This window comes from Scyliorhinus torazame, chromosome 5, assembly GCF_047496885.1.
Source record: "Scyliorhinus torazame isolate Kashiwa2021f chromosome 5, sScyTor2.1, whole genome shotgun sequence".
NCBI classification, from domain to species: Eukaryota; Metazoa; Chordata; class Chondrichthyes; order Carcharhiniformes; family Scyliorhinidae; genus Scyliorhinus; species Scyliorhinus torazame.
The window spans coordinates 68,593,999-68,617,957 of NC_092711.1; the positions used below are offsets into that span (position 1 = coordinate 68,593,999).

A 23,959-nucleotide genomic window follows, 5' to 3' on the forward strand; every position below is an offset into this window, starting at 1 on the left:
TAGACGGACTTAAGATCCATCGTGGAGAAGACCTTGTATTGCGCAATCCTGTTGACCAGGTCGGATATGCGGTGGAGAGGGTACGCGTCAAGCTGCGTAAACCTGTTGATGGTCTGACTGTAGTCGATGACCATCCTATGCTTCTCCCCGGTCTTTACAACCACTACTTGAGCTCTCCAGGGACTGTTGCTAGCCTCAATGATGCCTTCCTTCAGTAACCATTGGACCTCTGAGCTAATAAAGATCCGGTCCTGGGCACTATACTGTCTGCTCCTGGTGGCGACAGGATTGCAATCCGGGGTGAGGTTCGCAAACAGGGAAGGCGGATCGACCTTGAGGGTCGCGAGGCTGCGGACAGTGAGGGGGGGGGGTATAGGGACACCGAATTTGTAAGTTAGACTTTGGAGGTCGCACTGAAAATCCAACCCTAGGAGTGTGGCTGCGCAGAGATGGGGAAGGACGTAGAGTCGGTAGTTTTTGAACTCTCTTCCTTGAACTGTGAGGTTAGCTACACAAAACCCCTTTATCTCTACTGAGTGAGATCCGGAGGCCAGGGAGATTTTTTGATTAATGGGGTGGACGGGGAGAGAACAGCGTCTTACCGTGTCGGGGTGTATGAAGCTCTCCGTGCTCCCAGAGTCGATTAGGCAGGACGTTTCATGCCCATTGATAAGCACCGTCGTCGTAGCAGTCAAGAATGTTCGGGGCCGAGACTGGTCCAGGGTCACCGAGGCTAATCGTGGCAGCAGTTGGATGTTCTCTTCGGGCAGTGTGTGGTCAGCCGAACTGGGGTCCTGGGAGTCCATCCAAGATGGCGGCGCCCACGGGTCGCACATGGCTGGGGGTGCACAGAATGGTGGCGCCCATCCATCGCACGTGGTGTCCGCGGGACAAGATAGTGGCGCCCGGAGGCCACACGTGGCCCTGGAGGGGGAAGATGGCGGCGCCCGCTGGCACACGGGGTCCGTGGAGAGAGTTGTGGTGGCGGTCCGTATTCGCCTCCGGAGACCGCAGCGACCGCCCGGGCCTGGAATACTGCCACGAAGTGGCCCTTTAGGCCGCATCCCTTGCAGATAGATGAATGGGCCGGACAGTGCTGTCGGGGGTGCTTGGCTTGCCCGCAAAAATAGCAGCGGGGCCCTCCGGGATTGCCAGGCCGTGTCGCAGCACAAGCTTGTGGGGGATGGGAGATGCCTCGGGGTTGGCTGCGGGAGGGTTCCACGCTGCCCAGGGGGCTGCCGCACGGTCGGGGACGTAAGCGCGGGCATTTCGGGAGGCCACATCCAGGGAGCCGGAAAGAGCCCGTGCCTCCTTGAGGCCTAGTGTCTCTTTCTCCTGCACTCGCTGGTGGATTTGGGAGGACAGCATACCTGCAACGAAAGCATCCCGGATCAAAAGTTGTGTGTGATCGCTCGCCGAAACTTGTGGGCAGCTGCAGTTTCTCCCCAACACCAGGAGCGCACGGTAGAATTCTTCCAGTGATTCCCCAGGGATTTGTCACCCTTTCGCTAGCCGATGTCGAGCGTAGACCTGGTTTACAGGGCGAATATAATGTCCTTTCAGCAGCTCCATTGCTGCATCGAAATCGTCCGCGTCCTCGATGAGGGTGTAAATACTAATGAGCTAATTTTACCAGATTTCTGGGCTCACCCTCGAGTGCAGGACTAGAAGTTTCTGTTCTCCCGTGGGTGTGTTTTCGGCCGTTCCGAGATATCCGTTGAAACACGCCAGCCAGTGCTTGAAGGTTGCCGCTGAGTTTGCCGCGTGGGGGCTGAGTTACAGACACTCCGGCTTAATTCGAAGCTCCATTCTTTTAAATCTAGCGTATTAAATTGATGCATGATCAATAACCTCAGAAACTATATTGGAGACAATTGAAGGCTTTAAGACGCTAGATGTTTCCCCCAGGAGCGCAGGTACAGAAGAAAGCTGCTGGGGCGGCATGGGCTCTTATACCCCGCCTTGCAGGGCGGAGCTAACATACAAGCTTAACCAATGGGAACAAGTACATTCTCCACCAATGGTATTCCGGCATTACTAGGTACCTTAATACTCCTAACACGTCCCTAGTAGCCCGGCGCAGGATCCTACTCATGTGGAAGGAGGCGAAACCTCCCGGACTGGAGGCCTGGGTAAATGATATGGCGGGGTTCATTAAACTGGAGCAGATAAAGTTTGCCCTGAGAGGATCGGCTCAAGGGTTCACCAAGCGGTGGCAGCCATTTCTCGACTACCTAGGGGAACATTAAAGGGAAGACAGATGACCAGCAGCAGCAACCCAGGGGGAAGGGGGGGAGGGTTTAGTTTAGTTTAGGTCAAAGATAATGGGGTTTTGTTACTTGTGTATTGTTAAAAATTTCTGTATTGTTATTGTTGCGTTTGCTTTGTAAGAGGGGAAAAATTGTTGTTTGGGAAAAAAATTTCAATAAAACATATTTAAAAAAAAAAAAAATACTTCTAACACAGTCTACCACAATAAGATATGAGCTAGTTTCCCTAACTTCTTGATTACATACCAGAGAAGACACACTGAAACTGGTAAAATTAGCTCATTAGTATTTACTTGAATAAGCACGCTGCACGTCATTCAATTACATTCCTTATCCTCAGCAGAGCTGCTAATTCTAAAATACTAGGATATAACTGGGGGCCGGTTGAGCTCAGTTGGCTAGACAGCTGGTTTGTGATGCGGAATAAAGTCAACACCGCAGGTTCAATTCCTGAACTGGCTGAGGTTATTCATGAAGATTGCCTTCGCAATCTGACCCCTCGCCTGAGGTGTGGTGATCCTCAGGTTAAATCACCACCAGTCAGCTCGCCCCCTCAAAGAGGAAAGCAGCCTCTGGTCATCTGGGGCTCTGGCGACTTTAATTTACTAACAAATAAGGCTAAGTACAAATCATTAAAGTGACAGATCGCGCTTGGATTTGAAGATTCTCCAGCTCTCCCTTCACCTGTATCCATCTTGTGGATCGTTCTAATTCAGTATTATTTCTTCCAAGCCTTCAATTGTCCAAACTCAATTCCCTTTTCCTTCAATTTTACTCCTGTTGACCATAACCAGTGTTTTCCGTTCTGTCCTGATTGGAGTATGAGTCAATGCCTTGATGATTTTAAAATGTTTTCTCCTTTTACGGTCACATTTTTAAAAAAAATTACGGAATGTGTGTGTCATTGGCTAGGCCAGCATATTGCTCATCTCCAGAAGCCCTTGAGAAGTTGGTGGTGAGCTGCCATCTTCATCTGCTGCAGTCCCTTAGGTGTGGGTACACCCACTGTGCGGTTATGGAGGGAGTTCCAGGATTTTGACCCAGTGCCAGTAATATATATTTTCAAATATATATATTTCCAAATAGGAATGGTTAGTGATTTGGAGGGGAACTTCCAGGTGGTGGTGTTCCCAGGTATCTGCTGCCATTCTGCTTCTAGATGGCAGTGATCCTGAGTTTGGAAGCTGCTGCCTAAGGAGCCTTGGTGAGTTACTGCAGTGCATCTTGGAGATGGTACACATACCTGCCATTTTTCATACGTGGTGAAGGGAGTGAATGTTTGTGGATAGGGTACCAATCAATTCTTTGTCCTTCTTGAGTGTTGTTGGTTCTGCACCCATCCAGACAAGTGGAGAGTATTCCATTACATTCCTGATGTGTCTTGTAGATGGTGCACAGGTTTTAGGGAGTCAGGAGGTGAGTTACTCGCTGCAGGATCCTAGCCTTTGATCTGCTCTTGTAGCCACAATATTTATGGCTAGTTCAGTTTGGTTTCTGGTCAATGGTAACCCCTAGGATGTTGACAGTGAGGGATTCAATGATGGTAATGCTATTTAATGTCAAGGGGCAATAGTTTAGATCCTCTCTTGTTGGAGATGATCATAGTCTGGCATTTGTGTGGCACAAATGCAACTTACCACTTGTCTGGATAAACCTAGATATTATCTCGCTGTATTTGGCCATGGACTGCTTCCTTAACTGAGGAGTCGCAATTGTGCAGTCATCAGCGAGCATCCCCACTTCTGACCTTATCATGGGAGGCCGGTCATTGATGAAGCATCAGCTGAAACTAGTTTGGCCTAGGACACAGTTTGAACATGTCTGGGATTCATTCTTCAGTGAATTTCACAAAGCATTTCTGAATTAGTTGTTTTATATTTGACAAATCACATCTGCACACTCACACCGATATCCTCACATGAGGCTACAAGGGCTCCATCCAATGCAGACAATTCAGAGACTTTCAGGTGATCTCATATTAAAATCTAGAATTGTTTAAGTCTAATTGCAATCAACCAATCCACCAGTGTTTGTAAATAGTTCACTCGATTGTTTTAGTTTGAACAAGACTGAACAATTCGGGAGGACAGGAATTTCAGATGGTAAATTGAAATACTTCAAAAAAATATATATATACATAGCGATACAGAAGGAAAAGGGTAAACTGACCGATACAGAAGGAAAAGGGTAAACTGATCGATACAGAAGGAAAAGGGTAAACTGATATATACAGAAGGAAAAGGGTAAACTGATCGACACAGAAGGAAAAGGGTAAACTGATCGATACAGAAGGAAAAGGGTTAACTGATCGATACAGAAGGAAAAGGGTAAACTGATCGATACAGAAGGAAAAGGGTAAACTGATCGATACAGAAGGAAAAGGGTAAACTGATCGACACAGAAGGAAAAGGGTAAACTGATTGACACAGAAGGAAAAGGGTAAACTGATCGATACAGAAGGAAAAGGGTTAACTGATCGATACAGAAGGAAAAGGGTTAACTGATCGATACAGAAGGAAAAGGGTTAACTGATCGATACAGAAGGAAAAGGGTAAACTGATCGATACAGAAGGAAAAGGGCAAACTGATCGATACAGAAGGAAAAGGGTAAACTGATCGACACAGAAGGAAAAGGGTAAACTGATTGACACAGAAGGAAAAGGGTAAACTGATCGATACAGAAGGAAAAGGGTAAACTGATCGATACAGAAGGAAAAGGGTAAACTGATCGATATAGAAGGAAAAGGGTAAACTGATCGACACAGAAGGAAAAGGGTAAACTGATCGATACAGAAGGAAAAGGGTAAACTGATCGACACAGAAGGAAAAGGGCAAACTGATCGATACAGAAGGAAAAGGGTAAACTGGTCGATACAGAAGGAAAATGGTAAACTGATCGACACAGAAGGAAAAGGGCAAACTGATCGACACAGAAGGAAAAGGGTAAACTGATCGACACAGAAGGAAAAGGGTAAACTGATCGATACAGAAGGAAAAGGGTAAACTGATCGATACAGAAGGAAAAGGGTAAACTGATCGACACAGAAGGAAAAGGGGAAACTGATCGACACAGAAGGAAAAGGGCAAACTGATCGACACAGAAGGAAAAGGGTAAACTGATCGATACAGAAGGAAAAGGGTAAACTGATCGATACAGAAGGAAAAGGGCAAACTGATCGATACAGAAGGAAAAGGGTAAACTGATCGATACAGAAGGAAAAGAGTAAACTGATCGACACAGAAGGAAAAGGGTAAACTGATCGATACAGAAGGAAAAGAGTAAACTGATCGATACAGAAGGAAAAGGGTAAACTGATCGATACAGAAGGAAAAGAGTAAACTGATCGACACAGAAGGAAAAGGGCAAACTGATCGATACAGAAGGAAAAGGGTAAACTGATCGACACAGAAGGAAAAGGGTAAACTGATCAATACAGAAGGAAAAGGGTAAACTGATCGATACAGAAGGAAAAGGGCAAACTGATCGACACAGAAGGAAAAGGGTAAACTGATCGACATAGAAGGAAAAGAGTAAACTGATCGACACAGAAGGAAAAGGGTAAACTGATCAATACAGAAGGAAAAGGGCAAACTGATCGACACAGAAGGAAAAGGGTAAACTGATCGATACAGAAGGAAAAGAGTAAACTGATCGACACAGAAGGAAAAGAGTAAACTGGTCGATACAGAAGGAAAAGGGTAAACTGATCGATACAGAAGGAAAAGGGTAAACTGATCGACACAGAAGGAAAAGAGTAAACTGATCGATACAGAAGGAAAAGGGTAAACTGATCGATACAGAAGGAAAAGGGGAAACTGATCGATACAGAAGGAAAAGGGTAAACTGATCGATACAGAAGGAAAAGGGTAAACTGATCGACACAGAAGGAAAAGGGTAAACTGATCGACACAGAAAGAAAAGTGTAAACTGATCGACACAGAAGGAAAAGGGTAAACTGATCGACACAGAAGGAAAAGGGTAAACTGGTCGATACAGAAGGAAAAGGGTAAACTGATCGATACAGAAGGAAAAGGGTAAACTGATCGATACAGAGGGAAAAGGGTAAACTGATCGACACAGAAGGAAAAGGGTAAACTGATCGATACAGAAGGAAAAGGGTAAACTGATCGACACAGAAGGAAAAGGGCAAACTGATCGATACAGAAGGAAAAGGGCAAACTGATCAATACAGAAGGAAAAGGGTAAACTGATCGACACAGAAGGAAAAGAGCAAACTGATCGATACAGAAGGAAAAGGGCAAACTGATCGATACAGAAGGAAAAGGGTAAACTGGTCGATACAGAAGGAAAAGGGCAAACTTATCGACACAAAACAGACTTATACCATTTCTCTTGGTTGATCAGGCTGTAAAAACATAATCCCTCTTGTACCCCTTCTTTGACAACAATTCTGATGGGAATCTTGCTTTGGGGATTCCAGATCTTGGCTGGCAACAGACCTTCTCCTCGGGTATTAAATACCTAAGTAGATCCTCCCTCAGTTTGAATAAACTGGATAGAACTCAATGGTTGGTCAATTTCATACCTGAATCGGTTTGATTGGGTTTTAACCATTTGGGTAAATGTCGCAGATCGGGATACAATGGGAATGTTTAATGTATCCCTCCCATCATTGTGTGACCTTCCAGTTCCAAATAAGGTTACCAAGGGAATGAAGACTCGTTGCTAACGATCATATCAGATCATACATTCCTTCTCACAGAAGCTGTAATATAGAATTTAAAACAGGCTTAGACAGTTTTAGGTACAACCAAGTCTTTTAACACAACCACTTCCAGATTATTAAATCTTCAATTAAAATCAACTGAGGCACACTACTTATTTAATAATTTGTTTCTGATGAGTGAATAATTAATACACATCATTGATTAATATAACCGATCAATTGCTGAATACAAAATGCCCTTTTCATTTAAATGTTAAGTTTCACAATGGCTTCCTTGATCTTATTAGCTTACTTCAGTAAACATAAAATGTAGCTCATCTGAAAATGAATCATTTCTACTGAAACGAACTGCCTAGTCCCACTTATATGTGTCTGTAAATATCTTTGCTCATCTCCCCCTGAATGCGTCAATGTCTTGGGCAGTGGCCAGTTTATCAAATGCAATTCTCTTTGAACGTTTATCCACAACGATGCAAACATCTCCAAGAGAGCCATCAATTTATTAGTCTCATCTCCACTTTCCTTTCATTAAAATATACATCAATACCACATTGATATATTCCACTGAACTACACCCACAGTGAGGTATTCCAATTCCCATTTAGTGGGGTTATTTTTCCTTAACTTTATTCCTGTGCTCAACCACTTCCTCTTATACAATTTTACACATCCCATTAGATATCTCATTCATGAGGCTTAGAGAAACGTTACTGTCCAGTACTCCTACCTATAAAACAGGAATCAGACATTTCAATTTGATTCCAGGTATCAACAGATTAGATGTTTTTTATTTTCAAAATTAGTTCAAATTCAATTTGCAGTATTGTGGGGCTGGTGGGTTATTAGTCTTCAATTTATTTCCCCAGAGGAAACCTTCTTTTCCGATTCCCGGGAACCACCCAGACTGGTTGTCGTCAGGTTTTGTTCTGAATATTTGATAATCCCCCTCAGCTTCAGGTAAATTTCCCTTTCGAAGTTTGAAATAGCAAAGCTATAATTTTACTTCATCAATTTTGGCAATTGTTGAGGAAAAATATACCAGCGCTTCGAGTTTTCGCCAAAGGTCCTTTATTTAACACAAAGTTTGTGGAGGGAGTTAGAGTGACCACTCTATTAGGCCTTCTAATTAGTCCTTCTAATTGTCCCCACTTTACAAAAGGCAAGGCAGTACTTTATATGGTACAATAAGCAATATTTAGAAAAACGAGGCATTCCTTTGATAAGCCCAGAGACAGAAAAGCGAGCAGAGTTAAACAACTTGAATTCCTAGTCTAAGGACAATAATAATTGTCTGCTGTCAGCAACAATGTGCAGCTGTGCACTTGTTTACATGGTCTGACCTTCTGCCTATTACATGCAGAACTTCTTGACTGAAATAAGGCTAATATATCCATCATGCTTTGCCAAGTGCCTATTGCCATGAAATATAGTCAAGCAACCGGTTAAAAAAGAATACAGGGTATTCAGGCAACTAATCGGCCAACTACAGTCCCTTCTACAGCAAAGCTTACTCCAACTTGCTGGTTATAAATGGTATTTTTACGTCAGAATCAGAAGTCTTGGCAATTGATTTGTCGGCAAGTTGCATATCTCCCATCTCAAGCTCTTTCTCTCAGAAAGTAACAAATTGCCTAAATGGTTAAGGCCAAAGTCTTTGAAAGGCAAAGCCTTGAGTTCAAATTGTCACCATGTTGTGATATTTGATGCCAGTTCTTGAATTCAGAAATAAAAACCTTCTCGATCTCTTGCTGCAGCATCAGCACAAACCCTGGAAACCTGTTGAATCCACTTCGATTTGTCCAAGAGCCCAATGGGTTAATGTGTTCAGGAGAACAACCAAAAATGTGAGAGCAAAAATAATCCCGCGTTAATGATGAGGTGTTATTGTTCAGTGGTTACATTCCCATCACTGAGTCAGGAGGATGTGGGTTCAACTTCAGCTCCAGAAACCTGACCATAAAATCCGGCTGGTATTCCAATGCTGTACTGAGGGAATACAGCACTGTACTGAGGGAATACAGCACTGTACTAAGGGAATACAGCACTGTACTAAGGGAATACAGCACTGTACTGAGGGAATACTGCACTGTACTGAGGGAATACTGCACTGTACTGAGGGAATACTGCACTGTACTGAGGGAATACAGCACTGTACTGAGGGAATACAGCACTGTACTGAGGGAATACAGCACTGTACTGAGGGAATACTGCACTGTACTGAGGGAATACAGCACTGTACTGAGGGAATACAGCACTGTACTGAGGGAATACAGCACTGTACAGAGGGAATACAGCACTGTACTGAGAGAATACTGCACTGTACTGAGGGAATACAGCACTGTACAGAGGGAATACAGCACTGTACAGAGGGAATACAGCACTGTACTGAGGGAATACTGCACTGTACAGAGGGAATACAGTACTGTACAGAGGGAATACAGCACTGTACTGAGGGAATACAGCACTGTCTATCAGAGGAAACCTTCCAATATAACCCCATCTGCTCTTGCAGCTGGACATTAAAGTTCTGCTGATGATATTTCGAAGGAGGAAGTTCTCTCGGGTAAACTGCTCAATATAAAGCCCTCGGTGATGAGCACTGAACAGATAATCTGATCATAATCATAGTTCTGTTTTGAACTCACTTTCTTGCTTCACAGATGCTGCCTGACCTGCTGAGTATTTCCATCATCTTATTTGTGTTTGTTGGAGCCTGTTGTACACAATCTGGCTGCCGCATTTCCTACATTACAACAGTGACTATATTTCAAAAGAACCTCATTGTCTGTAAAGCACTTTGGGACATCCTGAAGTTGTGAGAGGTGCTATATAAATACAAGTCTTCCATTAACAAAGGTGAAAAGATCCAACAATGGAACAGTCGGTAAGAGCATATCAATCAGTCTCCTCTTATCTTAGAGAAATCCAGGATTCCAACACTGTCCATTTAATGCAATTCATGTCCATTCTGTTAATCCCATTAACTGGGCTGGGGTTTAACATCAAGGGAAATAAATCTGAACTGTCAAAATGAACATGGTTCATTCCTGGGTGTAGGAATCCAATCCCTGTAATCACATGTGAACCCTCTGGTGTGCCAGACGATTGGATGGCCGAGTGAATCCTCTGCCACACACTGGGCAGGTGAACGGCTTTTCCCCGGAATGGAGTCGCTGGTGTTTTGTCAAATCACTTCCGCTTTTAAAGCTCTTCTCACAGTCAGAACATTGGAATGGTCTCTCATCAGTGTGAACAAGTTTATGTCTCCGAAGCTGAGATTTCAAAGCAAATCCCTTCCTACACTCAGTGCAGGTAAAAGGTTTCTCCCCAGTGTGAATTAGCTGGTGATCCCGGAGATTATATGGATTAGTGAAATTCTTCCCACAATCAGTGCAGGTGAACGGTCTCTCTTCAGTGTGAATACGCTGGTGTCTGAGAAGGTGTGCCGATTTAATAAATCCCTTCCCACACACGGAGCAGATGAACGGCCTCTCACCAGTGTGGACACGCTTGTGATCAGTGAGGTGGGAAGAACAAGTGAATCTCTGCCCACACTCAAGAGCAGTGGAATGGTCTTTCCCCAGTGTGAACCCGTAGATGCTCAGTGAGGTTGGATGAAGACCGGAAGCTCTTCCCACACTGAGAGCAATCGTACGGTTTCTCTCCAGTGTGAACTCGCTGGTGCGACGTTAGGTTGGATGCTGAAGTGAATTCCATTCCACAGGTGGAGCAGATAAACAGCTTCTCTCTTGTGTGAATACGTTGATGAATAATTAGATTCCCAGCATTCTTATAGCTTTTACCACAGTCAGAGCAGTTGAAAGTCCTCTCCCTGGTGTGACTACGTTGATGAATTTCCAGCCCTGATGGGGATTTGAATCCCTTCCCACAGTCACCACATTTCCACGGTTTCCCCATGCTGTTGGCGTCCTTGTGTTACCAAGGCAGTGACGTAGGGGTATTGTCACTGGACTAATAATCTAGAGGCCCAGGGTAATGCTCTAGGGACCCAGGTTCAAATCCCACTGTGGCAGATGGTGAAAATTGAATTCAATAATGATCTGGAATTAAAAGTCTAATGATGACCATGAAACCATTGTCAATTGTTGTAAAAACTCATCTGGTTCACTGATGTCCTTCAGGTCTGGCCTACATATGACTCCAGATCCATAGCAATGTGGTTGACTTAAATGCCCTCAGGGATGGGCAATAAATGCTTCCACAACCAGCAATGCCCACATCCCATGAACAAATTAAAAAAACAGGTCTCTCCCCACTGTGAATGGTGCGATGTTTTTTCAGGCTGTGTAACTGATTAAAGTTCTTTTCAGTCAGTTCACTGGAACATTCTCACTCGGGTGTTGTGGGGGTCTCGGTGCTTGTCAGTCACAATGATGTCTCCGATCCTTTCCCACAGACAGAACAGACAAACATTTCTCCTTCCACATTCAAAAGCTGATGATATTCAGATCCTGATGACCGTGTCAAATCCTCTCCTTCCAATCCCCTGTAAAAGGAGTTGACAGTGTCAGTATCACTTTCATTCCAAAGAAACGAATATCTGGATTTCCAGAAAGCTTTTGACAAGGTGCCACACAAAAGGTTGCTGCATAAACTAAAGATGCATGGCATTGAGGGTAAAGTGGTAGCATGGGTAGAAGATTGGTTAACTAACAGAAAGCAGAGTGTGGGGATAAATGGGTGTTTCTCTGGTTGGCAACCTGTAACTAGTGGGGTCCCTCAAGGATCAGTGTTGGGCCCGCAGTTGTTCACAATTTACATAGACGATTTGGAGTTGGGACCAAGTGCAATGTGTCAAAGTTTGCAGACGACACTAAGATGAGTGGTAAAGCAAAAAGTGCAGAGGATACCGGAAGTCTGCAGAAGGATTTGGCTAGGTTAGGTGAATGGGCTAGGGTCTGGCAGATGGAATTCAATGTTGCCAAGTGTGAGGCTATCCATTTTGGGAGGAATAACAGCAGAATGATTATTATTTAAACGGTAAGATGTTAAAACATGCTGCTGTGCAGAGGGACCTGGGTGTGCTGGTGCACGAGTCGCAAAATGTTGGTGTGCAGGTGCAACAGGTGATTCAAGAAGGCTAATCAAGTTTTGTCTTTCATTGCTAGAGGGATGGAGTTCAAGACTAGTGAGGTTATGCTGCAATTGTATAGGGTGTTGGTGAGGCCGCATCTGGAGTATTGTGTTCAGTTTTGGTCTCCTTTCCTGAGAAAGGACATATTGGCACTGGAGGGAGTGCAGAGGAGATTCACTAGGTTGATCCCAGAGTTGAGGGGATTAGATTATGATGAGAGGTTGAGTAGACTGGGACTGTACTCATTGGAGTTTAGAAGGATGCGGGGGATCTTATTGAGACATATAAAATTATGAAGGGAATAGATAGGATAGATGCGGGCAGGTTGTTTCCACTGGTCGGGGAAAGCAGAACTAGGGGGCATAGCCTCAAAATAAGGGGAGGTAGATTTAGGACGGAGTGTAGGAGGAACTTCTTCACCCAAAGGGTTGTGAATCTCTGGAATTCCTTGCCCAGTGAAGCAGTTGAGGCTCCTTCTTTAAACGTTTTTAAGAAAAGGATAGATACCTTTCTAAAGAATAAAGGGATTCGGGGATATGGTGTAGGGGCCAGAGAGTAGAGCTGAGTCCACAAAGATCAGCCATGATCTCATTAAATGGAGGAGCAGGCTCGAGGGGCCAGATGGCCTACTCCTGCTCCTAGTTCTTATGTTCTTATGAAATTCAGAACAAATAGTTCTAATTTCTGTGGAATATTCGTTCCTCTCTTGTTTCCCCAAATATGTTGCCCAATCAAAGTAAAAGAAAGCAAAATCCCAACAAAAACAAAGGAAAGTTAGGACAGCACGGTGGTTAGCAATGCTGCCTCACTGCGCTGAGGACCCAGGTTCGATCCCGGCCCCGGGTCACTGTTCATGTGGAGTTTGTACATATTCCCTGTATCTGCATGGGTCTCATCCCCACAACCCAAAAAAGATGTGCAGGGTAGGTGGATTGGCCGCACTAAATTTCCCCTTAATTGGAAAAAAAAGAATTGGGTACTCTAAATTTTGAATAAGTACAAAGGAAAGTTTTTTTAACTAAACCAGAATGTTGCTTTCAGTGTCTCAGAAACACTCTGCACCCTGAGGTAACAACAGTTGTGGAAGGTATCAAGCGTACTGGTGGACAACTCATGGTCCCACTCCAGGGCCACCTGAACATGGACAAGACCACAGAAGAGAGGCCAGCAGCCAGAGGAAGCCCTACATTCTCCCCCATCTGGATCTAAAAATTGGTGTTTTCAACAGATCAGGAGCAGATCCTCCGCTCCGACTAGCCCATACCCCTCTGTGCAGTAAAGCTGACCTTCTAAAAGTGCATCCTGCCTAAGCCCACACCCCCATAACCCCACCGAACCTGCAGATATTTGGGTTGTGGGAGAACAGCAGAGCACAGGGAGAATGTGCAAACTTCACAACGTCAGCCACCCAAGCTCCGATTCGAATCCGAGTCTCTGTCGCTGTGAGGCAGCAGTGCCAACCACAGTGCCGCTAATTAATAATTTTAAACTATTTGTTGCTTTCTGTTCCGGGCACTACGACCCAGTTGGAAAACAGACTCTAAAGTCCTGCCCATTCTCTCTTACGTCACCCTGATGCCTGCGCATGCGCTCTTCTCCTCGTTGAACCTACATGGCGGCCGCTCACCCGAGCTTGACCCCAGGCACATTACCCAAAGCCACAAACTCGCTACCGGAGGGTCTTATTTAGGGTTGGCGGCCTTCACTCAGGAGTTGATAAACTCTTCCCGTCCAGAGCCGGCTACATCGCTCCCTCTGGGATGCCATATCCTTACCAGTTTACTACAGCCCATCTGCACCCAGTTCCCTCCAACTCGGAAAAGAGCCACCCAGAATGCCTCGCGGCAGGCTGCCTCTGGAGCATGCGCACTCAGCGCAATGAGCCAGTTGGATAGAGCGGTTTCTGGGCCGCGGGGATTGTGGGAGCTATGGCCACCATTCATCAGCTGCTCGAGGCCTCTGAGCCAGAATCTCTGGATTCGAGTCCTACCCCAGGACTTGATCCTAACCCGGTCAAACAGGTTGAGTGTGTCAATCTGCAAATGCTTCCAAACTCACCAATATCTGACGGTAAGAGTGGGAGAGAGTCCTGGTCAGCCACGTGTTTTGTGGGAGCCTCTCAAGTTATAAATTCCTGGTAACAGACGAGTGACCAGTTCCAGGAATTACTCGCTATGGAAACAGATGAAAGTCTGCTTTAATTAACCACGAGTGGGAAGAGAATTAAAGTGATGTTTTTGTCAGGCGCTAGGACCCGGGTGGGAACAGGCGCTGAAGCCGCGCCCACCATATTTTACATCTCCAAAACCCGGCGCAAACGCTCTTTCCCCATTAAATCAGCAGTTAATCTTGGGCTTTTGGGGGGATAAAGCCCAGAGCTGCAAAAGAGGGACCCACAGATTTATATTCAGGGTTTGAGGCATTCACCAGGTGTTTAGGAACCCTCCCCGGCAAAACCAGAAGAGAGAGAGAACTGTGAACAATATCAGTTAAGTGAGGAAGTTGGAATGTCAGTGGTTTAGTGAGAATAGGGTCAAGGGAGCAGAGGTCAGGTCTCATAAACAAGATTAGATTGAACAGAACATGACAGGAGATAGGAGAGAAACTGGAGGTAGATCTGAGTTCACACTCAGACGAGGGGGATTTTTAGAGACAGTTTGGCCCGGTGGAAGGGAGGGAAGCAGCAGAGGCATCTGATCAGATTGTCCACTCACTGTAATTACTTGTGAATTTGCTGGTGTCTTATCAGGTTGGATGACTGTGTGAATCTCTCCCCACACTTGGGGCAGGTGAATGGCCTCTCCCTTGTGTGAACTCGCTGAAGTGTCAGCTGGCTGGATGACTGCATTGCGCAGGTCAAGGACACACAGCCTGAGTGAGAGAGATACAGACCGAGTGAGAATTTGGTAATTTGGTGCAGTGAGGTAATTCGGTGAAGAGTGGGAGAAGGTGCTTTTTCCCGACTGTTTTGTTCTCTCTCTTTCTTCGGGCCTAATTTCGGGAGCCGTTCGGAGGAGGAGGAGCAGTCTGAGCATAAAAACCTAACGGAAACTTCCTGTTTTCCATTTTATTCCCCAAAAGTGACGTCAGAGGGAAGCTGTGATCTGAGTGGTTGATAGCAAATCTGCCCCAAATTTAAAAAAAAACACAGCTAAACTCATAAACTTAAATTAAACTAATTAATTAATTAGTGATGGCTGGTCAGGTGATGTGCTTGAGCTGCTTGATGTGGGAGCTGGCAGATCCCATTGCGAGCTGCAGCGACCACATCTGCAGTAAGTGTTGGCTGCTCAAAGAGCTCCGGCTCAGAGTTGATGAGCTGGAGTCTGAGCTTCAAACACTGAGGCACATCCGGGAGGGGGAGACTTACCTGGACACTGTGTTTCAGGAGGCAGTCACACCTGTCAGAGTAAGTAGTTTAAATCCTGCCAGTGGCCAGGGACAGCAGGGTGTGACTGCAAGTCAGGCAGGTAAAGGGAACCAGCAGTCAGGAACTCAGGAGCCTCAGCCCTTGACTCTGTCCAACAGGTGTGAGGCACTTGCTCCCTGTGTGGATGGCGAACAGGGCTGCAGGAAGGATGAGTCAGCTGACCAAGGCACCATGGTTCAGCAGGCCATTCAAGGGGAGGGAGTAAATAGGCAAGTTGTCGTTGTAGGGGATTCTATTATCAGGGGGATAGATAGTATCCTTTGTGAGCAGGATAAAGAGTCCCGCATGGTATGTTGCCTGCCCGGTGCTAGGGTGCGGGACATCTCTGACCGGCTTGAAAGGATACTGGAGGGGGAGGATCCAGTTGTTGTGGTCCATGTCGGTACCAACAACATAGGCAAGTCTAGGAAAGAGGACCTGTTTAGAGATTATAAATAGCTAGGATTCAAATTAAAAAACAGGTCCTCAAGGGTCATAATCTCCGGATTACTGCCCGAGCCACGTGCAAATTGGCATAGGGAGGCAAGAATAAGGGAAGTTAACACGTGGCTGAAAGAGTGGTGTGGGAAAGAGGGGTTCCTTTTCATGGGACACTGGCATCAGTTTTGGGACAGGGGGGACCTATACCGTTGGGATGGTCTCCACCTGAACCGAGCTGGGACCAGTGTTCTGGCGAAAAGAATAAATAGGGTCGTCAATAGGACTTTAAACTAAAGATTGGGGGGGGGAAGGGAAAGTCAGGGAACCAAGAGGTGAAGTAATCAGTGGGAAGCGTAGCTGCTTAGGAATACAAAAAAGCACGAAAAGACAAAACTCAGGAGAGGTTACGATAGTCCCCATCCCACAAAATATGACAGTGTATGGAAAGGCTCAGTAAACCAAGGTCCACCACACTAAGAAAACAAAAAGGGACGGTCAATAGAGAATTAAAGGTGCTATATTTAAATGCGCGCAGTGTACGGAACAAGGTAGATGAGCTTGTGGCCCAGATTGTGACTGGCAGGTATGATGTGGTAGGCATCACAGAGACATGGTTGCAGCGGGTTCAGGACTGGCATTTAAACATCCAGGGATTCACAACCTATCAAAAAGACAGGGAGGTGGGCAGAGGGGGCACGGTTGCCTTGTTAATTAGGAATGAAATTAAATCAATAGCACTTAATGACATAGGGTCAGATGATGTGGAGTCTGTGTGGGTAGAGTTGAGGAACCACAAAGGCAAAAAAACCATAATGGGAGTTATGTACAGGCCTCCTAACAGTGGTCAGGACCGGGGGCACAAAATGCACCACGAAATAGAAAGTGCATGTCAGAAAGGCAAGGTCACAGTGATCATGGGGGACTTCAATATGCAGGTGGACTGGGTAAATAATGCTGCCAGTGGACCCAAGGAAAGGGAATTCATTGAATGTTTACAGGAGGGCTTTTTGGAACAGCTTGTGATGGAGCCCACGAGGGAACAGGCCATTCTGGACTTAGTGTTATGTAATGAGCCAGACTTGATTAAAGATCTTAAAGTAAGGGAGCACTTAGGAGGCAGTGATCATAATATGGTAGAATTCAATCTCCAATTTGAAAGAAAGAAGGTAGAATCAGATGTAAAGGTGTTACAGTTAAATAAAGGTAACTACAGGGGCATGAGGGAGGAACTGACAAAAATCGACTGGGAGCAGAGCCTAGGGGGAAAGACAGTAGAACAGCAATGGCAGGAGTTTCTGGGAGTAATTGAGGACACAGTGCAGAGGTTCATCCCAAAGAAAAGCAAGGTTATCAGAGGGGGGATTAGGCAGCCATGGCTGACAAAGGGAGTTAGGGAATGCATCAAAGCAAAAGAGAAAGCCTATAATGTGGCAAAGAGTAGTGGGAAGTCAGAAGATTGGGAAGGCTACAAAAACAAACAGAGGATAACAAAGAGAGAAATAAGGGAAGAGAGGATCAAATATGAAGGTAGGCTAGCCAGTAACATTAGGAATGATAGTAAAAGTTTCTTTAAATACATTAAAAACAAAGGGGAGGCAAAAGTTGACATTGGGCCGCTCCAAAATGACGCTGGTAATTTTGTGATGGGAGACAAGGAAATAGCTGAGGAACTAAATAAGTACTTTGCGTCAGTCTTCACAGTAGAAGACATGAGTAATATCCCACCAATTCCGGAGAGTCAGGGGGCAGAGTTGAATATGGTAGCCATCACAAAGGAGAAAGTGCTAGAGAAACTAAGAGGTCTAAAAATTGATAAATCTCCGGGACCAGATGGACTACATCCTAGAGTTCTAAAGGAGATAGCTGAAGAAATAGTGGAGGCGCTAGTTATGAGCTTTCAAAAGTCACTGGAGTCCGGGAAAGTCCCAGAGGATTGGAAAATCGCTGTTGTAACCCCCCTGTTCAAGAAGGGAACAAGGAAAAAGATGGAAAATTATAGGCCAATTAGCCTAACCTCGGTTGTTGGCAAGATTCTAGAATCCATTGTTAAGGATGAGATTTCTAAATTCTTGGAAGTGCAGGGTCAGATTAGGACAAGTCAGCATGGATTTAGTAAGGGGAGGTCGTGCCTGACAAACCTGTTAGAGTTCTTTGAAGAGATAACAAATAGGTTAGACCAAGGAGAGCCAATGGATGTTATCTATCTTGACTTCCAAAAGGCCTTTGATAAGGTGCCTCACGGGAGACTGCTGAGTAAAATAAGGGCCCATGGTATTCGAGGCAAGGTGCTAACATGGATTGACGATTGGCTGTCAGGCAGAAGGCAGAGAGTTGGGATAAAAGGTTCTTTTTCAGAATGGCAACCGGTGACGAGTGGTGTCCCGCAGGGTTCAGTGTTGGGGCCACAGCTGTTCTCTTTATATATTAACGATCTAGATGACGGGACTGGGGGCATTCTGGCTAAGTTTGCCGATGATACAAAGATAGGTGGAGGGGCAGGTAGTATGGAGGAGGTGGGGAGGCTGCAGAAAGATTTAGACAGTTTAGGAGAGTGGTCCAAGAAATGGCTGATGAAATTCAACGTGGGCAAGTGCGAGGTCTTGCACTTTGGAAAAAAGAATAGAGGCATGGACTATTTTCTAAACGGTGACAAAATTCATAATGCTGAAGTGCAAAGGGACTTGGGAGTCCTAGTCCAGGATTCTCTAAAGGTAAACTTGTAGGTTGAGTCCGTAATTAAGAAAGCAAATGCAATGTTGTCATTCATCTCAAGAGGCTTGGAATATAAAAGCAGGGATGTACTTCTGAAGCTTTATAAAGCATTAGTTAGGCCCCATTTAGAATACTGTGAGCAATTTTGGGCCCCACACCTCAGGAAGGACATACTGGCACTGGAGTGTGTCCAGCGGAGATTCACACGGATGATCCCAGGAATGGTAGGCCTGACATACGATGAACGTTTGAGGATCCTGGGATTATATTCATTGGAGTTTAGGAGGTTGAGGGGAGATCTAATAGAAACTTACAAGATAATGAATGGCTTAGATAGGGTGGATGTAGGGAAGTTGTTTCCATTAGCAGGGGAGACTAGGACCCAGGGGCACAGCCTTAGAATAAAAGGGAGTCACTTTAGAACAGAGATGAGGAGAAATTTCTTCAGCCAGAGAGTGTTGGGTCTGTGGAATTCATTGCCACAGAGGGCGGTGGAGGCCGGGACGTTGAGTGTCTTTAAGACAGAAGTTGATAAATTCTTGATTTCTCGAGGAATTAAGGGCTATGGAGAGAGAGCGGGTAAATGGAGTTGAAATCAGCCATGATTGAATGGCGGAGTGGACTCGATGGGCCGAATGGCCTTACTTCCGCTCCTCTGTCTTATGGTCTCATGGTCTTATGGACTGAGTGAATGTCTTCCCACACTGGGAGCAGGTGAACGGCCTCTCCCCAGTGTGAGTTCACTGGTGTACATGGAGGTCAGATGATGTCTTGAACCCAGTCCTGCAGTAAGTGCACCTGAACAGTTTCTCATCAGTGTGAATAAGTTGATGACGCATCAGTTCCCCGGATCTTTTAAAGCATTTCTCACAGTCTCGGCATTGAAAAGGTCTCTCACCTGTGTGAACACGTTGATGGGGGAGCAGTTCCCGGGCACTTTTGTAGCACTTCCTGCAGTCTTGGCATTTAAATGGTATCTTCCCATTGTGAGCACTCTGGTGATTCAGCAGAGTGGATAACTGAGTGAATCCCTTCCCACACTCAGAGCAAGTGAAAGGTCTCTCCCCAGTGTGAGTGCGCTGGTGTTCACTGAGTTAAGATGACTGCTTGAACCCAGTCCCACAGTGAGAGCACCTGAACGGTCACTCGTTGGTGTGAACATGTTGATGGAGTATCAGGGCCCGGGAACATTCAAAGCACTTCCCACAGTCTGGGCATTTAAAAGGTCTCTCATCCGTGTGAACTTGCTGGTGCATCTTCAAGTCAGATGACCGAGCGAATCTCTTCCCACACTCTGAGCAGGTGAATGGTCTCTTCCCAGTGTGAACCCGCTGGTGTCTCAGCAGGTTGCAGGACTGAGCGAATCCTTTCCCACACACGGAGCAGTTGAATGGTTTCTCCCCGGTGTGCACTCGGTGGTGTTGCAGCAGGCTGGATGATCGAGAGAATCTCTTCCCACAATCAGAGCAAGTGAATGACCTCTCCCCAGAGTGTCTGGGATGGTGAATTTTCAGTTGAGATGTGGATCTGAATCCCTCCTCACATTCCCACGGTTTCTCCTCACTGTTAACGGAGCTTTTTCCTTCCATGTTCAAAATTCACCAATATTCAGGTTACGATGAATTGGGTGACTTTGTCTGATCCTGGTATGATGTTTGATCTGAGTTTCCTGACTGCAAATCCTCCCCTTCTAACTCTGAAATTCATTTAAAACAAAAAAAAGGGAGCGAGAGAGAACCCACAAAAACACAAAGGCAAGTTGTGAAATTGAGCTGAATGAATCCGGCAACGGGAAAAAAGTGACCATGAAAACTGGTGAATCTTTTGTGAAAAGTGAACTAGTTTTTTAATGTCCTTCAGGGAAGGGAACCTGCCGCCCGGCCTGAGCCCACACAAGACTCGGGCCTTTGCAATAACACAAGAAATAGGAGCAGAAGTAGACCATTCGGCCCGTCGAACCTGCCCTGCTATTGAATACAATTATGGCTGATCTCGGTCTTCCATTCCCCTTTCCCACCAGCTCCCCATGTCCTTGACTTCCTGAGAGACCAAAAATCTCACCATCTCAGCCTTAAATATATTCAATGATGGATCATCCACAACCTTCTTGGCTAGATAATTCTATGCATGAAAGAGAGAGAGAAAGTTAAAAAGAATGAGGGAAAGGGAGAGGGAGCGAGAACAGAGGCATTTCCTCCACTGACACCGGAATCACAATTTGACAGAATCTCTTAACCCATTAACCTTCGCCAACTGGATGGACCAGGACAGCAGATGTATGTTGACATCATCACCTGCAAGTTCCCTTCCAAGACACACACTGTCCGACCTTGTCTGGCATCCAGTGCTGGATGAGCAGAACTTTCCTCCACTTAAATATTGACAAGACTGAACCCATTCCCTTTCATCCCCGCTACAAACTCCACTCCCTTGTCACCAATTCCATCCATCAGATGTCTGAGGCTGAAGCAGACTGTTCACAACCCTGGTGAAATATTTCACCCCAGATGAACTCTTGACCACATATCCACACTGTCACCAAGATTGCCGATTTCCACCTCAGTAACAGCTCGACTCCACCTTAGTCCCTGTTCATCTGCTGCAGAAACCATCATCCATTCTTCTGTTCCCTCTCAAACAAATTATTCCATTGCACTCGCAGCTGGACTCCAACATTAAACAACCCCCTCCATCCCATCCCAAACTCTGCTACCCATGTGCTTACTCACACCAGCCCCTGTGCCCACTGATCTGCAAATGCTTCCTTTTAAAAAGCACAAAGTTTAAATTTCTCATTGTTTTATTCCATGATAATGATCATCCTGATCTCTGTAATCTCCTCCACACAAATCCCTTTGAGATCTTGGCACTCATTTAATTCCAGCCACTTGAGAATTCCCGATTTTAATCTCTCCACCATTACTGGAATGTCAAATGCAATCCATCAGAGTCGGCGTGGTTTTGTGAAGGGTAGATAGTCTTTGAATCATTTGTTGGGGTTTTTAGAAGATGTAACAAGCCAAGTGGATAATGGGGTCCTGTAGATGTATTTGGACTTCCAGAATACATTTGATAAGGTGTCCCACAAAAGAAAAAGGAGTCATTTGTCAGGGCTAGAAGGCTGGGAACAGCCGAAGCCTGTGTGGAACATGAGGAAAGTAGGAAGGAACTTAAGCAAGGAGTCAGGAGGGTTCAAAGGGGTCACAAAAAGTCATTGGCAAATAGGGTGAAGGAGAATCCCAAGGTTTTTTACATGTACATAAAAAGCAAGAGGGTAGCCAAGGAAAGGGTTGGCCTGCCGAAGGACAGGGGAGGGAATCAATGTGTGGAGCCAGAGGAAATGGGCAAGGTACTAAATGAATACTTTGCATCAGTATTCACAAAAGAGAAGGAATTGGTGGATGTTGAGTCTGGAGAAGGGTGTGTAGATAGCCTGGGTCACATTGAGGTCCAAAAAGACGAGGTGTTGGGCGTCTTGAAAAATATTAAGGTGGATAAGTCCCCAGAGCCTGATGGGATCTACCCCAGAATACTGAAGGAGGCAAGAGACAAAATTGCTGAGGCCTTGACAGAAATCCTTGGATCCTCACTGTCTTCAGGTGATGTCCCGGAGGACTGGAGAATACCCAATGTTGTTCCTTTGTTTAAGAAGGGTAGCAAGGATAATCCAGGGAACTACAGGCCGGTGAGCCTTACTTCAGTGGTAGGGAAATTACTGGAGAGAATTCTTCGAGACAGGATCTACTCCCATTTGGAAGCAAGTGGACGTATTAGCGAGAGGCAGCATGGTTTTGTGAAGGGGAGGTTGTGTCTCACTAACTTAATAGAGTTTTTTGAGGAGGTCACAAAGATGATTGATGCAGGTAGGGCAGTGGATGTTGCCTATATGGACGTCAGTAAGACGTTTGACAAGGTCCCTCATGGCAGACTGGTACAAAAGGTGAAGTCACATGGGATCAGGGGTGAGCTGGCAAGGTGGATACAGAACTGGCTAGGTCATAGAAGGCAGAGAGTAGCAATGGAAGGGTGCTTTTCTGATTGGAGGGCTGTGACTAGTGGTGTTCCGCAGAGATCAGTGGTGGGACCTTTGCTGTTTGTAGTATATATAAATGATTTGGAGGAAAATGTAACTGGTCTGATTAGTAAGTTTGCAGACGACACAAAGGTTGGTGGAATTGCGGATAGCGATGAGGACTGTCAGAGGACACAGCAGGATTTATATTGTTTGGAGACTTGGGCGGAGAGATGGAAGATGGAGTTTAACCTAGACAAATGTGAGGTAATGCATGTTGGAAGGTCTAATGCAGGTAGGGAATATACCTTGAATGGTAGAACCATCAAGAGTATTGACAGTCAGAGAGATCTAGGTGTATAGGTCCACAGGTCACTGAAAGGGGCACAGGTGGAGAAGGTAGTCAAGAAGGCATACGGCATGCCTGCCTTCATTGGCCGGAGCATTGAGTATAGGAATTGGCAAGTCATGTTGCAGCTGTATAGAACTTTAGTTAGGCCACACTTGGAGGATAGTGTCCAATTCTGGTTGCCACACTACCAGAGGGATGTGAAGGCTTTAGAGAGGGTGCAGAAGAAATTTACCAGGATGTTGCCTGGTATGGAGGGCATTAGCTATGTGGAGTGATTGAATAAACTCGGTTTGTTCTCATTGGAACGACGGAGGTTGAGGGGCGACCTGATAGAGGTCTCCAAAATTATGAGGGGCATAGACAGAATGGATAGTCAGAGGCTTTTCCCCAGGGTAGAGGGGTCAATTACTGGGGGGCATAGGTTTAAGGTGCGAGGGGCAAGGTTTAGAGGAGATGTACGAGACAAGTTTTTTTACACAGAGTAGTGGTGCCTGGAACTCACTGCCGGAGGAGGTGGTGGAAGCAGGGACGATAGTGACATTAGGGCTCGTTGGTCTAGGGGTATGATTCTCGCTTTGGGTTTCGCGATCTCAAAATCTGCGTGAGGTCCCGGGTTCAAATCCCGGACGAGCCCTTTGATGAGGTTTTGTGGGCAGCACGGTAGCATTGTGGATAGCACAATTGCTTCACAGCTCCAGGGTCCCAGGTTTGATTCCGGCTTGGGTCACTGTCTGTGCGGAGTCTGCACATCCTCCCCGTGTCTGCGTGAGTTTCCTCCGGGTGCTCCGGTTTCCTCCCACAGTCCAAAGATGTGCAGGTAAGGTGGATTGGCCAGGATAAATTGCCCTTAGTGTCCAAAATTGCCCTTAGGGTGGGGTTACTGGGATAGGGTGGAGGTGTTGACCTTGGGTAGGGTGCTCTTTCCAAGAGCCGGTGCAGACTCGATGGGCTGAATGGCCTCCTTCTGCACTGTAAATTCT

At 45.7% G+C, this 23,959-nt stretch overlaps 2 protein-coding genes and 1 non-coding gene across 3 annotated transcripts in view; 1 reads left to right on the plus strand and 2 right to left on the minus strand.

Annotated features, from left to right (window-relative positions):
• Positions 1 to 23,959, minus strand: part of LOC140418260 (uncharacterized) — a 112,787-nt gene that overhangs the window by 36,786 nt on the left and 52,042 nt on the right. The gene's annotated exons all lie outside the window — the stretch shown is intronic.
• Positions 6,970 to 23,959, minus strand: part of LOC140418253 (uncharacterized) — a 30,016-nt gene continuing 13,026 nt past the window's right edge. Inside the window, exon 3 of the transcript XR_011944890.1 lies at positions 6,970 to 11,465. The gene's annotated coding sequence lies outside the window, so the exon portion shown is untranslated. The remainder of the gene's footprint in view (positions 11,466 to 23,959) is intronic.
• trnap-ugg (transfer RNA proline (anticodon UGG)) lies at positions 23,524 to 23,613 on the plus strand. Its single transcript is given in 2 exon segments — positions 23,524 to 23,559; positions 23,578 to 23,613. It is a non-coding gene; the product is annotated as a tRNA-Pro (tRNA).